Source organism: Eptatretus burgeri, chromosome 13 (assembly GCF_056783735.1).
Source record: "Eptatretus burgeri isolate ZD-2024b chromosome 13, Ebu_testis_v1, whole genome shotgun sequence".
Taxonomy (NCBI): domain Eukaryota; kingdom Metazoa; phylum Chordata; class Myxini; order Myxiniformes; family Myxinidae; genus Eptatretus; species Eptatretus burgeri.
In genome coordinates, this window is record NC_140973.1 from 19,898,411 (window position 1) to 19,913,585 (window position 15,175).

The following is a 15,175-nucleotide window of genomic DNA, read 5'->3' on the forward strand; positions in this document are numbered from 1 at the left end:
CTCCTATCCACCTACAAGGCTTTCGTCTGTAGCTTGATGGAGTGTTGCTCTCCCCTCTGGGCTGGCTCCCCTTGCTAAGCTTGACGTCATGGAAACCAAGGCCTTCAAGATCGTCGGAATCCCTCACGACGAATGGGCCTTGGACGAATGGACGAACAGCGGTTCCCAAGTTACAGCAATTTTATTGCTTTTTCAGTGTTGAAAAGGTGTATATATGGCAGCTGAAGGTGTCGTTCCACCTTCTCATGCCATTTTTTCCCAAATTATTAATAACCAGATGACCACCGGTCCGATCGGATTAAAACTTGCCAGGAACATTGCCGGGGCCCTGCGGATGTGCCTTTTCAAGGTTTGATATCAATCGGACAAGCGGTTCCCAAGTTACGGCCATTTATCTGTCAACCAATGTCAGGACAGGGTGCTATGACATCACGAATGACGTCACAATTAATGTTTGTTTAATTATTTATTTTATTTTTTGGGGGCACGATTGACGTCACAATTCTTTTTCTTCTTCGTTTGATATGACATCACAATTGCTGCTGGGGAGCTGACACTGCAGGCACGAAGCTGCACATACAGGCACGCCCCTACGGGCCTGCACTAGTCATATCAAACCTTGAAAAGGCACATACTCAGGTCCCCAGTGTCAATTGTGACATCATATCAAACGAAGAAGAAGAAGAGCGACACCCCTCCTCTCTCTTCCCCTCTCTCCCCCTAGTCTCGCTCCTCCTCTCTCCTCCCTCCTCTCCTCTTACATTTGTGGCCTTAGAGCCTGGAATGAAATCAGACTTTTTCAAATAATTTTAAACGATTTTATTTTAATATTTCAACATAAAAATTTCAACAGAATTCAAAACAAAAAAACAAATCTTCTTCCCGATGTTAACATTTTCTTCTTCCCTTTCTCAACGTCTCCTCCTCGTCTTGATGGCCGTTGGATCTTTGGCTGATGTTACTTGCCAGATCTAAAGGTGACAACATCGAATTTCAAGGTTAAAATAATCGTTCAGTATTTTCAGAAACATCATCACACGTCGGAGTTCTTAACAGCCTTATTGTAATCGTTAGGACCACACACACACGAGTTCAGAGTACTTGGACGTGCTCCACGACAAGCAGTTTCCTGTGAAGCGCTCAAGTCAGCACTCCATTGGAAACCGTTGATCAGGAACGACGAATCGTGGTCCACATCGGCTAACCCTGACACGTGGAACCACGCACTCACTCACTGTGTGTGATCGGAGGTACTGGCGCCGACGAGTCGGTTTATATTGACGAAAGGAGGACGTCGTTGGAAACACCGGTCCGGATCCACCTGCCGTGTTTCCCTCTGGGTTTACAACACTCACCTTCCACCTGGTGCTCGTCCTGTCGAACCTTCGTCAGCGGACTTCGTCGTCATTTCCTCCACAATCGAACAACCTCGGGCCCCAAATGTATCTCAGCTCGTAAGAAGGAAAGTACATCAAGTTTTAAGATGGAGATTTTTACAAGAACGAGTCATCGCTTTCAATAAAAAAAACAAACAACAAACAAACACACAATGGACGAGTGGGCGTGGCTCTAATAAATCCCGGCATGCTTCACGCCTCTCATGTTCGCTTGTTATTGGACGAGTGGGCGTGGCTATAATAAATCCCGGCATGCTTCACGCCTCTCATGTTCGCTTGTTGTTGGACGAGTGGGCGTGGCTCTAATAAATCCCGGCATGCTTCACGCCTCTCATGTTCGCTTGTTGTTGTTGTTTTTTGTAATTGTCACATGACCGATTATATTTATTTATTTTTATATTAACCGTTGATTCGAGAACTTGACAAGTGTCGTGTTTTACTTTGTGCGGTTAACTGTGTAAAATACGAGCCTCTTGCACCGTCTCCAGCATGTTTGTGTGGTTCGTACAACCTCATACCTTGAACCCCCCTCTCGTGTTTGTGAAATCATTTATTGCTGTGATCGACCCTTCAAATGTGTCAAAACTGTTTGTGTGATGCGGATCGTGGGAGTGGATCCAAACTATAATTGACAGACCGGTGTTTGTGTGTGCGTTTGTTTGTTTCCTGCGCCACCACAGCTCCAGTTCTGGGCCAATTACATCCAGACTTGCTACGTGGGATCAGCACGAGTCCAATGAATGTACAGGTGTGCTTTTATCTTTGCAGGTGGTCTTGAGGGGGGGATTGAAATTCTCGATGTAAATGTGTATCGCCGCCTGTAGGTAGGAGATGGTATAACAAGCCTAAACAATACACAGCACTGTATTCCTGTTCCCACGTTTTTCTGTGTTGTGAGGTGATTTGAATTACTCGTGCGGGCCCGTACGTGGAAAAAAGAAAGAAAATATTTGTGACGTCAATCGTGACGTCACAGCAACGTGTCCTGTCATTGGTTTGGTAAATAAATGGCCATAACTTGGGAACCACTTGTCCGATTAATACCAAACCTTGAAAAGGCACATTCTCAGGTCCCCAGCAATATACCTGGCAAGTTTCAATTAGATCGGACCAGTGGTTGTCGAGAAACGGCGGTCACAGACACACACTCACACACACACACACACACACACACACACACACACACACACACACACACACACACACATACACATACACATACACATACACATACACATACACATACACATACACATACACATACACATACACATACACATACACATACACATACACACTCCTGGAATTATTGATAGATTTATTTATGTATTAAGTAAATTTTATAACTGGACAAGAGAAAATTATCATTCAGTTTAAAATGCTGTCTGATCAGTTTTTGTAAACTGTACTGAAGGGAAGTTGGGGTGCAATTGAAAAGAGTAATCATAATAATTTTTTAATTTTCATGAAAGATTTTTCGTGGTACAGGTATGAAAAAAACAACAACATAGAACAAGATCAGTAAATGCACATCCGAGAAATGGTCCAGGAGATGTTCAATACCCTTTTTTTTAACAACTAAAATGACCACCAGTCTACCAGTCGGCCATCTTTGATCAGATCGCAAAATAAAGTGAGGTGCAAGTGTATGTCATCATGCACTGTGCAGATTCTCTCAGTGAGGGAGTCTCGTGAGTGGAGGAGCCCAATGAGCCGACCATGTGCCTCGTGGATGCAGTAAGTTGATCAGCATCTCAAGGAGATGGGGATGGGCCAGGCATCTGCCTGGGGGATGGCCGGACGGAGGCCCCTGGAGTACTGGCGGAGAGTGGACACAACAACGTGCTGCTCCGGCACATGCTCCCATACCTGACCTGACCTAACTGTGCTTGTGCCAAGTTTGAACAAAATCTGACCATGAACAACTAACTAGCAATACCAGTGTTCCAATACAGCTGTGGAATCCCAAGCCTTCCACCATAAATCAACCAACTTGCAATACCAGTATATCAATACAGCTGTGGAATCCCAAGCCTTCCTCCATAAATCAACCAACTTACAATACCAGTGTTCCAATACAGCTGTGGAATCCCAAGCCTTCCACCCTAAATCATCCAACTAGCAATACCAGTATATCAATACAGCTGTGGAATCCCAAGCCTTCCACCCTAAATCAACCAACTAGCAATACCAGTATATCAATACAGCTGTGGAATCCCAAGCCTTCCACCCTAAATCAACCAACTAGCAATACCAGTATATCAATACAGCTGTGGAATCCCAAGCCTTCCACCCTAAATCAACCAACTAGCAATACCAGTATATCAATACAGCTGTGGAATCCCAAGCCTTCCACCCTAAATCAACCAACTAGCAATACCAGTATATCAATACAGCTGTGGAATCCCAAGCCTTCCACCCTAAATCAACCAACTAGCAATACCAGTATATCAATACAGCTGTGGAATCCCAAGCCTTCCACCCTAAATCAACCAACTAGCAATACCAGTATATCAATACAGCTGTGGAATCCCAAGCCTTCCACCCTAAATCAACCAACTAGCAATACCAGTATATCAATACAGCTGTGGAATCCCAAGCCTTCCACCCTAAATCAACCAACTAGCAATAACAGTATATCAATACAGCTGTGGAATCCCAAGCCTTCCACCCTAAATCAACCAACTAGCAATACCAGTATATCAATACAGCTGTGGAATCCCAAGCCTTCCACCCTAAATCAACTAACTAGCAATACCAGTATATCAATACAGCTGTGGAATCCTAAGCCTTCCACCCTAAATCAACCAACTAGCAATACCAGTATATCAATACAGCTGTGGAATCCCAAGCCTTCCACCCTAAATCAACCAACTAGCAATACCAGTATATCAATACAGCTGTGGAATCCCAAGCCTTCCACCCTAAATCAACCAACTAGCAATACCAGTATATCAATACAGCTGTGGAATCCCAAGCCTTCCACCCTAAATCAACCAACTAGCAATACCAGTATATCAATACAGCTGTGGAATCCCAAGCCTTCCACCCTAAATCAACCAACTAGCAATACCAGTATATCAATACAGCTGTGGAATCCCAAGCCTTCCACCATAAATCAACCAACTTGCAATACCAGTATATCAATACAGCTGTGGAATCCCAAGCCTGCCACCGTAAATCAACCAACTAGCAATATAAGTATTTCAATACAGCTGTGGAATAATGAACTTGCCACAATGTGAAATCAATCAACTCGATATCAAAACAAAGAAACTCACTATCCACAAAATGTTCAACAAAAATCAATGTCCCAAGACATGAAGGAGTTAGCGGCCTGATGGAACTCCACCAAGTGCACAGAATGTTAACTGTCAGATTGGCTGAGTACATGAAAATTTCAAGACTAAAGAATCCAATTTGTATGTAAACACGAAGACAGCAAGTCAGAGACGGTATTCCTAACCCAGGCAGCAAAAAAATTCCAAAGACAGGTGTGAATAGAAGGGGTCACCCATGAAACTGAAACAGCAATGAATACAGCTGCAATGGTTGCAAAAAGGACAAAATAAAAATAGAAAGCAAAATATCAACAAACCAGATACAGTGCTTTGGTAGAAAAATGAAAACAACGGCATTGCTAATTTAGGTGTCAGTTCCCAGCGATTTTGGCCGAAACAACACACATCAAGACGAGAAGGGCACTCGGTGGAGCGCATACCTCTGCCACGCAATGCCTGATCCACGAGAACATATCGGGCCCTATACATTTTTGACATATCATGATATATGTCGTTTTTGGCCTGATCTCTCAATGGTGAAGAATCAATTAAAAATTTAAACAATTTTCTAATCCGGATTCGGAACTTCATCAAAATCGAATCAATTCATCCTTGCAACACACCCTACCTGTCCAGCAAGTTTTATCCGAATCCGTCCACAACTTTTGAGATATCGTGCTATATATCATTTTTGGCCCTATCTTTCAATGGTGAAGAATCACTTAAAAATTCTAGTAGTCGGATCCAGATCTGGATGTTCACCAAAATCTAATCAGTTTGTCCTTGTCACACACCCAATATGTCCACAAAATTTCATCCGCATCCATCGACAACTTTTTGAGATATCCTGCAAACAAACAAAAAAAAATGGCCCATAGGGCCAGGACTTGACGAAATTCAACAAGATCGCGTACCATTGAGAATATTGAGCGATAATAGGTATTTTTGGGGTTAAACATAGTTTTTAGGGTAAACAAACAAAATAATTAAATTAAAATACCTGTCACCTCCGTAATCCGTAACGGATGTGACCAATTTTTAATCCAGTCAAAGATGCTCCCCTCCTACGTCCGTGTTTCAAATTTGAAAGGAATCCGTCAAGATTTGGCGGAGATATGACTTTTTGAAAATCGGCCCATGCTAAAAGATACGGATTTTCGCGATTTTCAGGAATTTTTCCTGACCTTGACCTTTGACCTTGACATGCCAAAAGTTATAGGGTTCTGGTGGCCAATAAGTCCATTGGTGAAGTTCCATGACATTCCGACTCGAAATGCGACCTGTAGAGCGAGACGTACACACAAACAAACAAACAAAACAAACCAACATACTTGACAAAATTGTAGATTTCGTCAAGTAATGAAATGGCCCAAAGTGCCAGGACTTGATGAAATTCAACAAGATCACGTTCCTTCGAGAATATTGAGCAATAATAGGTATTTTTGGGGTTAAACATAGTTTTTTGGGTAACAAACAAAAAAATGAATCACGTCGTGTAATTTGACATTGGTAGCTTCTTCTGTTCTCGAGTTATAATTTTTTTTTGATGTTTGACCTCACTGTGACCTTGACCTTTGACCGATTTTGACCAAAATCTAATCAGCGCTAGCCATCACCCTCCTGAATCACGTGGTGTAATTTGACATTGGGAGCTTCTTCCGTTCTCGAGTTATCTGTACCAAACCATCAAAAATCGAATGTTTGACCTCACTGTGACCTTGACCTTTGACCTTGACATGCCAAAAGTTAAAGGGTTCTATTCTGGTGGCCAATAAGTCCATTGGTGAAGTTCCATGACATTCCGACTCGAAATGCGACCTGTAGAGCGAGACGTACACACACACAAACAAACAAACTGAACCAACCAACATACTTGACAAAATCCTACATTTCGTCAAGTAACAAACTCACAAACTGAACCGACCAACATACTTGACAAAATCGTAGATTTTGTCAAGTAACAAGAAGAAGACGTCGTGCAGAGCATGACACTTGCAAAATCCTTAAAACAAATTTGACCTCAAAAAGAATTGGTGGTTGAATTAAATGACCAAATATGCAACACCTCTTCAACTTTCAAGTCAATCGGATGAAAATTGACAATTTTAGAAATATGGCCTATGTTGAACTTTTGGCCGATGTGGACCTCAAAAATAATTGGCGAGTTGAATTCAATGACCTGATGTGAAAATGCCCTTCAAATTTCAAGTCATTTGGATGAAAATTGAGGATTTTAGAAATACTACCTTGGTTGCTGACCTTGGGACTATGCTGACCTTTTGGTTCACGTTGACCTCAAAAATAATTGGCTCATTGAATTCAGTGACCTGAAGTATAAATCCTCTTTAAATGTCAATCGGATGAAAATTGAGGATTTTAGAAATACAACCTTAGTTTTTGACCTTGGGCCTATGTTGACCTTTTGGTCGATGTTGACCTCAAAAATAATTAGCTGGTTGAATTTAGTGACCTGAAATATAAATCCTCTTCAAATTTCAAGTCAATCGGATGAAAATTGAGGATTTTAGAAATCTCACCTAAGTTGTTGACCTTTGGCCTATGTTGACCTTTTGACCTTTTAACCTCAAAAACAATAGGCTTCTTCCTTATGACAAACTCTACCAAGTGGTGATGTTTCGTGAAGATCGGTTGAAAATTTTGACCTGTAGGCGACAAACAGACACAAACAGACAGACAAGCCAGTAGGCGGTCATGGGTCGCCGAGCATTTGATGACCTTTGACCCCTGATCTGAGTTAATCTAGTACTAAGTAATTACGAAATTGCAATCGAATCGGTTAACCCGTGTATGAGCAAGGGGGCTTTGAATGGTCATTTTGCCCGAACAATGCACTCATTGACCTTTGACTCCTGACTTAGCCGAGATGGGTCAATATGTCCTGAAGCAAAGATGTAGTACCCATTGAGTACTCTGTACCTATGAACCTTCATTCGTATCGGTTAACCCGTGTCGGAGCAAGGGGGATTTAAATGGTCATTTTGCCTGAAAAATGCACTCATTGACCTTTGACCCCTGACCTCGCCGAGATAGGTCAATACGTCCTGAAGCAAAGTTGTAGTACTCATTGAGTACTATGTGCCTATGAACTTTCATTCATATCGGTTAATCTGTGTAGGAGCAAGGGTGCCTTGAATGGTAATTTCGCCCGAAAAATGCACTTCTTGACCTTTGACCCCTGACCTACTCGAGATAGGCCATTATGCAAATGAGCAAAGTTGTAATACTCATTACGGTCTATAAGCATCTAAAGATTCATTCGATTCGATTCAACCGTCTTGGAGCTAGTGTACTTTGAATTTTCAGCGGGAATGCTCAATGGCCGCCGGACACCCAAGTTGAGAGGGTTGCCATTTGCAAACTATAAGATATAGAAAAAAAAATGGATGTCATATAGCGGATAGAGAATCACTTTAAGATTATGCATACCGAATCTCATCGAGTTTCATATACTGATAACTACTCGCATTCAATTTGAATGAAAAGTACCGAAAATGCGGTTTGATATCGGAAATCCCCAAAGTTTAAGGGGGTGCTGTGGGTGAACAAAGATATGAATCGAAAATCCGGCTCGATGGTTTGTGCACAACGCATTCCAGATGATTTTTTGTGAATTTTCATGACCATCCGACCATAACTCTAGGAGGAGTAGCATTTGGCGCGAAGGCACCTCCAGCTCTCGCATATTATCAATTTTTGCACTAATTGACCTTTGACCTCTGACCTAAGCGAAATCGGTCAATATGTCCTCAGGAAAAGTTGTAGTACTCATTGAGTACCATGAACCTGCAAAGTTTCATTCGTATCGATGCACTCACCTGGTCGCTTGGAGGCCTTCAATTTTCGCCAATTTTCGCGCATACTCTAATTGTAGGGGGCGCTGCTGGTAAAGTATTCCATATATCACAAAATCCGGAATATATTTGATAGAGCATCACCTGTAGATCATACTTGCCAAATTTCATAACCCTACGTGGGATAATGGGGAATTATCCCACGTTTCGGAGTTATCCCACGTTATCCCAGCTTTCGGAATTGATTCCGTGTGAACGGTACCGATTTTGAAGGTTTTTCGGTTGTTGCGAGGGAACCAAAGCGTCCCTAGCAACCATTACAATTTCCAAAGCACTAGGTCATAAGATGTACCTACCACCCGAGTTTGGTCAAAATCCACCCACGTTTACTACCAATTATGCTGATGACAAACGAACAAACATCCAAACAAACAGACAGAATCATTGACAATAAGGGTCACCTATTTCGGCGACCCAACAGACAGACAGACGGACAGACAGACAGAATAACAAAATCGACTGACCAATTTCCTTGAAAAATCTTCGATTTTGCAAGTAACAAACAGACAGAAATGGGTGAAAACATAACCACCTTCACCTTCGTTGGCAGAGGTAAAAATGACTAAATACCAGGATCTCAAAAATGAAGTGAAAAGTTCCTGGAATCTGAAGAGCACCAAAATTATATCAGTGATTATTGGAGCAATGGGAATGATAAATTTGAACCTTACAGAGAACTTTATTAAAAGTAACCATCCCTAGGTTCTAGGTACATTACTACAAACAACATACAGTTGGAAGTCCGGGGCTCAGTGAGGATTGTGAAATGAATGAGTCCTTGGAACAAAACCTTGAGAAGAAAAAAACTTCACATCTTGATCCATGAATCGGGATCGCTTATCAATCAAAACGGGGGTCGATCACCGATTACAATGCCCTCTTCTGTATATTCGGAAATGGATGAGGATATTATGCTGTTAGATGAAAAAATAATAGTTCTCCCTCTGTGGATCATCTGCGGTGGCCACTACTTTAGGTTGTGAATGTTTCCATAGCTGAAAATGTACCCCTGGATAGGTCAATGTTGCCAAGGCAGCCCCTTCATTCAGGGCAGGAATTTGTCCAATGTGCCAGCACACAATGGCCTACCATTTTCGAAAGGTGTTGCGGGATCGTTAAGGTCCATAAGCAAATGCCGGTAGATAGGCAGCCAGCTTCACAGCTCATCTGAAGGACAGCATTCTCATTGTTTCAACACATTGCCCGCAAAGTACCTGGTTGGCGGTTTGGAGTGGGGTCGGGAATCAAACTTGTTAAAGACAGTGCAAAGGCAAGTGTGTTACCTCTGACTGTCACAATCCTTCAGGCTGCAAGGTAATCGCAGTTAATTAGAAAATTTTAACAACTTGTTTTAAAGTTAAGACGTTAACCATAACGCTCTGTTGCCCTGTTGACATCTCTTAAAAAGTCTTTGCGGGTCTCCATCTTTGAAGCGTGGTCCTCGACTTGTTGGATTCAGGGCCTTTGGGTCCAAATACCAACCATGTGCTCAACATAGTGCCATTTGACCCTTTCTTTCCATAGCTTCCGTACATAGCTTTCCCACAGGCTGCCTTCCTTTTCTCTCAAATCCCCTCACTCTCCCAGCCCTTCTCTTACTTTCTAAATTCTGAATGGGGAACATGTGTATGGCTCCTTATTACATTTTAGACCAAAATATCCTTCAGGAAGAGACAAAGAATTTATTGCATCAGTCACAGTGCAAGGCTCAGTGCGACGAGGAACCAGAACAACTCCTAATTTAACCATCTGACTGACATCATAATCTGTGGTTAACCACCAGTGAGTTCTATATTTGTCAGTTTATTTTCACCCAGACATTTCTTTCCATACAGGACTAGGTTGCTTAGATTAATATAATGTTGGTGACATGATAGAGCTAAACACAGGTACACAGGTAACGAATCGCAGCAAGACACCATTCAGCGCATCTCATCTGTGTTAAGTCCCCAACCAACACTATTGATACAAAGAAGTGCACTCTAACATCCCTGGCTTGTACTGGTGGGGTGTGTTGGGGTTGGCGTAGGGGTAGTGGGAGACAGGTTGAAGGAAGGAGAGGTGGGGGAGAGGAAGGGAGTGAGGAATCGTGATTGGAGGGGAGGGGTGAGGAGGTATGACAAAACCATGCACTTGTTTTAAATATGTATTTTTTTTTCTTGAGGGATTTGTGGGGGGGGTGGTATATCCCATCAGCACAACACTCATGGATAACTTCTCAATATACTATCAGCACAACACTCATGGATCACTTCTCAATATCCTATCAGCCCAACACCCATGGATAACTTCTCAATATCCCATCAGCACAGCACTAATGGATAACTTCTCAATATCCTAGCAGCACATCACTCATGGATAACTTCTCAATATCCCAGCAGCACAAGACCCATGGAAAACTTCTCAATATCCCAGCAGCACAACACCCTTGGATAACTTCTCAATATCTCAGCAGCACAACACTCATGAATAACTTCTCAATATCCCATCAGCACAACACTCATGAATAACTTCTCAATATCCCATCAGCACAACACTCATGAATAACTTCTCAATATCCCATCAGCACAACACCCATGGATCACTTCTCAATATCGCAGCAGCACAACACCCATGGATAACTTTTCAATATCCTATCAGCACAACACTCATGGATAACCTCTCAATATCGTATCAGCACAACACCCATGAATCACTTCTCAATATCCTATCAGCACAACACTCATGGATCACTTTTCAATATCCCATCAGCACAACACTCATGGATCACTTTTCAATATCACATCAGCACAACACCCATTGGATCACTCTGATCTAATCACATTCATTCATTCATTCACAAGCATCAAATCACACTCACAGATCATACCCATAAAACACACCCATGCAATCCTTCACACCTATCCGATCACACTCGTCAAATCACACCCACCCAATCGGTTTACATTCCATTTCTGCTCACATCCATGTACCCTATATTCCCATTGATTATGGGTACCCATCAAATCCTATTTGCAATGTTTGTCTTTGATGATTACACGTGATAAAAAAAAATCCTTGCATTCCCGGTTGGTTGTAAGTGATTTGTCTGGAATAGATTGGATGGTGAAGTGGATAAGAATGTGTGATGTAGAAGAAAGACATTAATGACATAGACGCCATGTTCTGCCAAGTTTAGATGTTGTTATTTCCAAGGCCTTTTCTGCCTCTTTGAAGTGCCCTTTCAAATGAGGCTTTGAAGTTCCTTTGGAGGCCATTCTGTCGTATTAATTGCTCGGAGGTTTGAAAACCCTGGGGAAATGTTTGCATCAATTTAACAATCCCTACACATGTTTTACATTCCTTTTTGGACCTGTTTTGTTTACGGACTAATTTGATGCAATATTTGATGCACTTGTGATACTCTGGAAAATGTGAGGATGATTAAAAATAGTCTTGTTTTATGACTTAAGAATGTCCACATGGGTTGTAACCGCAATTAGTTTGGCCAAATCCCCTTTTGGACGAGGAAAAAAGGCGGGTGCCACTCCAGAGGCCTTGCTTTGTAGGCCCAGGAGAAAGGGAATGAAGCTTTTGGGCCAAGCTAGGCTCGGCAACACGGATATGACTGCAGCGAGTCCTGCCGTCTGCAATTGATCGCCAACTGCCACCAATGGAACCCGATAATACAGAAAAGGTTAGTCTTTCCGCGAGCATCAAGTTGGAATGCGGCCTACATATAATTAAAGGACTAAAAGTACGAATTAAGTGGGTTTTCTGTGAAAGCGATGCTTGTACGTGCAATGAAAGTGATGCCTTTGTGGGTCATTTACATTGTTGGGTAAACTCCAGGGGGATGAAACAGAACCTGTGTCTTAAGGACATCGTGTTGATAGGGAATGCTTTGTAGGCTGCGTACTGCATGCCTGGATCCCTATGGGATGTGCAGACATGGCATGGTTTATGCGGTGGCATCGACACTTTCTTTTCACTGAATTTTTGGGGGACAGCCTAGTGTACCATGTGTCTGTCTTTTAAAGGCATACAACTCGAGGTTTGGTATTTTTTAACATATTGCTTATGTCTGCCTATTATGTATCTCTACAGCATTATATCCCACATCATCATTATCCCACGCACGCGAAGCAAAAAGCTGGGTTGAGAAATTGGTTCATGTCCGTCCTTCCATCCTTCTGATCAGTTTATGATTGAGGAATAACTTATTTAAATGGAATGTTATATTTTGAACACGAATCGGATCATGAATAGGAAGACAAGTTTCTCGTTTTACAGTACTTTGGCTCTGAATTTGATATCTCGCGCGCACACACACACACACACACACACACACACACAGACACACACACACACACACACACACACACACACACACACACACACACACACACACACACACACACACACACACACACACACACACACACACACACACACACACACACACACACACACACACACACACACACATCGATATGCAGAGAGGAGTGAGATAATTTTTTTTTTACCCTGTCTGCCTGCTTGGCAGTCAAACAAAATTGAACATCATTCCAAACAGGAAACATATTGTTTTAAGGACGTTACATGGGACACAAGCAACAGGCACAAATAACTAATGTGACTTGTAAGATGGGGGTGTAATCGCCACTGGGTAAAACCCAGAATTTATTTATTTATATGCCTTTAAACCTCTTCAAATCTTTATTTAAATTTAATTATATAGTTAATCACCGGAGAACACAAATAATATTCATAATACTTCCAAGAACTATGTTATATATAGATATATTGCATGAGAGGGCGTGACATGTGAGAGGGTGCATATAAGGGTGAAGAAGTGGCTGCCGATATGGCTTTGTCGATCCTGATTGACGCCGCGTTTTATGGTGATTAATAAAGCCTCCATCTCTTAAACTGCCACTCAATGTCATCTTGTTACAGTGTCTTAGGGTGAGGTGTAAGATTGTTTCAGTAGCACTAAAGTTCGAGATGCTTTTAAAATGGTCTTTTAACATCACTATTTTATTCAAAATGAAGTATATACTCGAACAATGCACAGGGTATCGTGTTCTATGAACTCTGTAATTTGAAATGCATTTCTGGCTAAAAATTTGAATGGAAGCAATTGTCGTTTTTCCAATAAGCAAGTCTGGGATATGGACTTGGAGACCATTTATTTATCAAGTACATTGTGGGGAAAGAGAGGGAGGGTGGGGGAGAGGTTGAGAGAATTGAAGTTTACAAAAAGAAGAGATGGAGTGATGATAGAAGAAAGAAAGGAGGGAGGGGTTAATTGTTGAAGGGATGTCAAGACAAGAGACAGGTGAGAAGGAAGTTGTAGTAAGGATAGGGAAGGGTCATATATGGAGCACGTGTGGGAGAGGGATGGAGGAAAGGGTTAAAAATTCACCATTAAATACGTATTTCATAAATAGTTCGCCATTAAGTTGCAGAATGATTGTTTTTCGGTTGTTCGATTAATTACTGAACGTCTATGAATTAGACACACCAAAAGTGGGCATCGCACTTTGCCGACTTTATTGTGTAATGGAAATATTTGACGCTGCATACTCCAATATGCTGCACCCAACATGGCAGGTTTGAGGAGAAATATCAAAAGGAGTAACTACCGCATGGAAGAACGGAACTATCTGAAACGGAGAGTAATGTATGTTTTTTCTCATGTTACTTCTTAAAGCACTCACTACAGTCACTATTATTATGCTCTACATTCGGATGCATACATTAAGCTGGCTGTCCCATCTGCTGCCACTTGCTTGTGAACATCAAAGATCCCATGGTGCCTTTTGAAAAAGTTGGCCATTGTGTGCCAGCACCATGGCCAAGTTCCAAATTCTTGCCTTGGTTGCTTTGGCAGATCCAAGGCGATGAGCAGTGACCCATGCGTCGATCATTTCTTGCAAAGAAGCACTCACGACTTGTGGCTGCCCTGATGTCTCTGACAGAGTTGGATCGATGGATATAGTATGGCATCCTCCAATGGGATTTATATAGAATTCCTCCAATGGGTAAGAATTCCGGCTCTCACAGACCTGTTAGTTTTGTCTTTAAGAAGCCCTCCCATTCTCCACTCATTACCTGTATTAACTGCACCTGTTTGAACTCATTATCTGCATAAAAGACAGCTGTCCACACTCAATCAATCAGACTCCAACCTGTCCACAATGGGCAAGACCAGAGAGCTGTCTAAGGACATCAGGGACAAAACTGTAGACTTGCACAAGGCTGGGATGGGCCACAGGACAATAGGCAAGCAGCTTGGAGAGAAGGCAACAACTGTTGGCGCAATTATTAGAAAATGGAAGAAGTTCAAGATAACAGTCAATCTCCCTCGGTCTGGGGCTCCATGCAAGATCTCACCTCGTGGAGCCTCAATGATCATGAGAAAGGTGAGGGATCAACCCAGAACTACACGGCAGGACCTGGTCAATGACCTGAAGAGAGCTGGGACCACAGTATCAAAGAAAACCATAAGTAACACACTACGCCGTCATGGATTAAAATACTGCAGCGCACGCAAGGTTCCTCTGCTCAAGCCAGCGCATGTTCAGCCCCGTCTGAAGTTTGCCAATGACCATCTGGATGATTCAGAGGAGGAATGGGAGGT

General features: G+C 42.2%; 2 long non-coding RNA genes across 2 annotated transcripts in view; one reads left to right on the forward strand and one right to left on the reverse strand.

Moving 5' to 3' along the window:
* Window positions 1–940: 940 nt before the first annotated feature.
* LOC147014008 (uncharacterized) lies at window positions 941–1,571 on the reverse strand. The gene is made up of 2 exons (XR_015050608.1): window positions 1,356–1,571; window positions 941–971 (listed from the first exon to the last, which is right to left on the reverse strand). It is a non-coding gene; the product is annotated as an uncharacterized LOC147014008 (long non-coding RNA).
* Window positions 1,572–1,783: 212 nt separating this feature from the next.
* The window catches only part of LOC147014009 (uncharacterized), a 183,134-nt gene continuing 169,742 nt past the window's right edge, over window positions 1,784–15,175 (forward strand). Inside the window, exons 1-2 of the long non-coding RNA XR_015050610.1 lie at window positions 1,784–1,897; window positions 2,078–2,145. This is a non-coding gene — a long non-coding RNA (uncharacterized LOC147014009). The remainder of the gene's footprint in view (window positions 1,898–2,077; window positions 2,146–15,175) is intronic.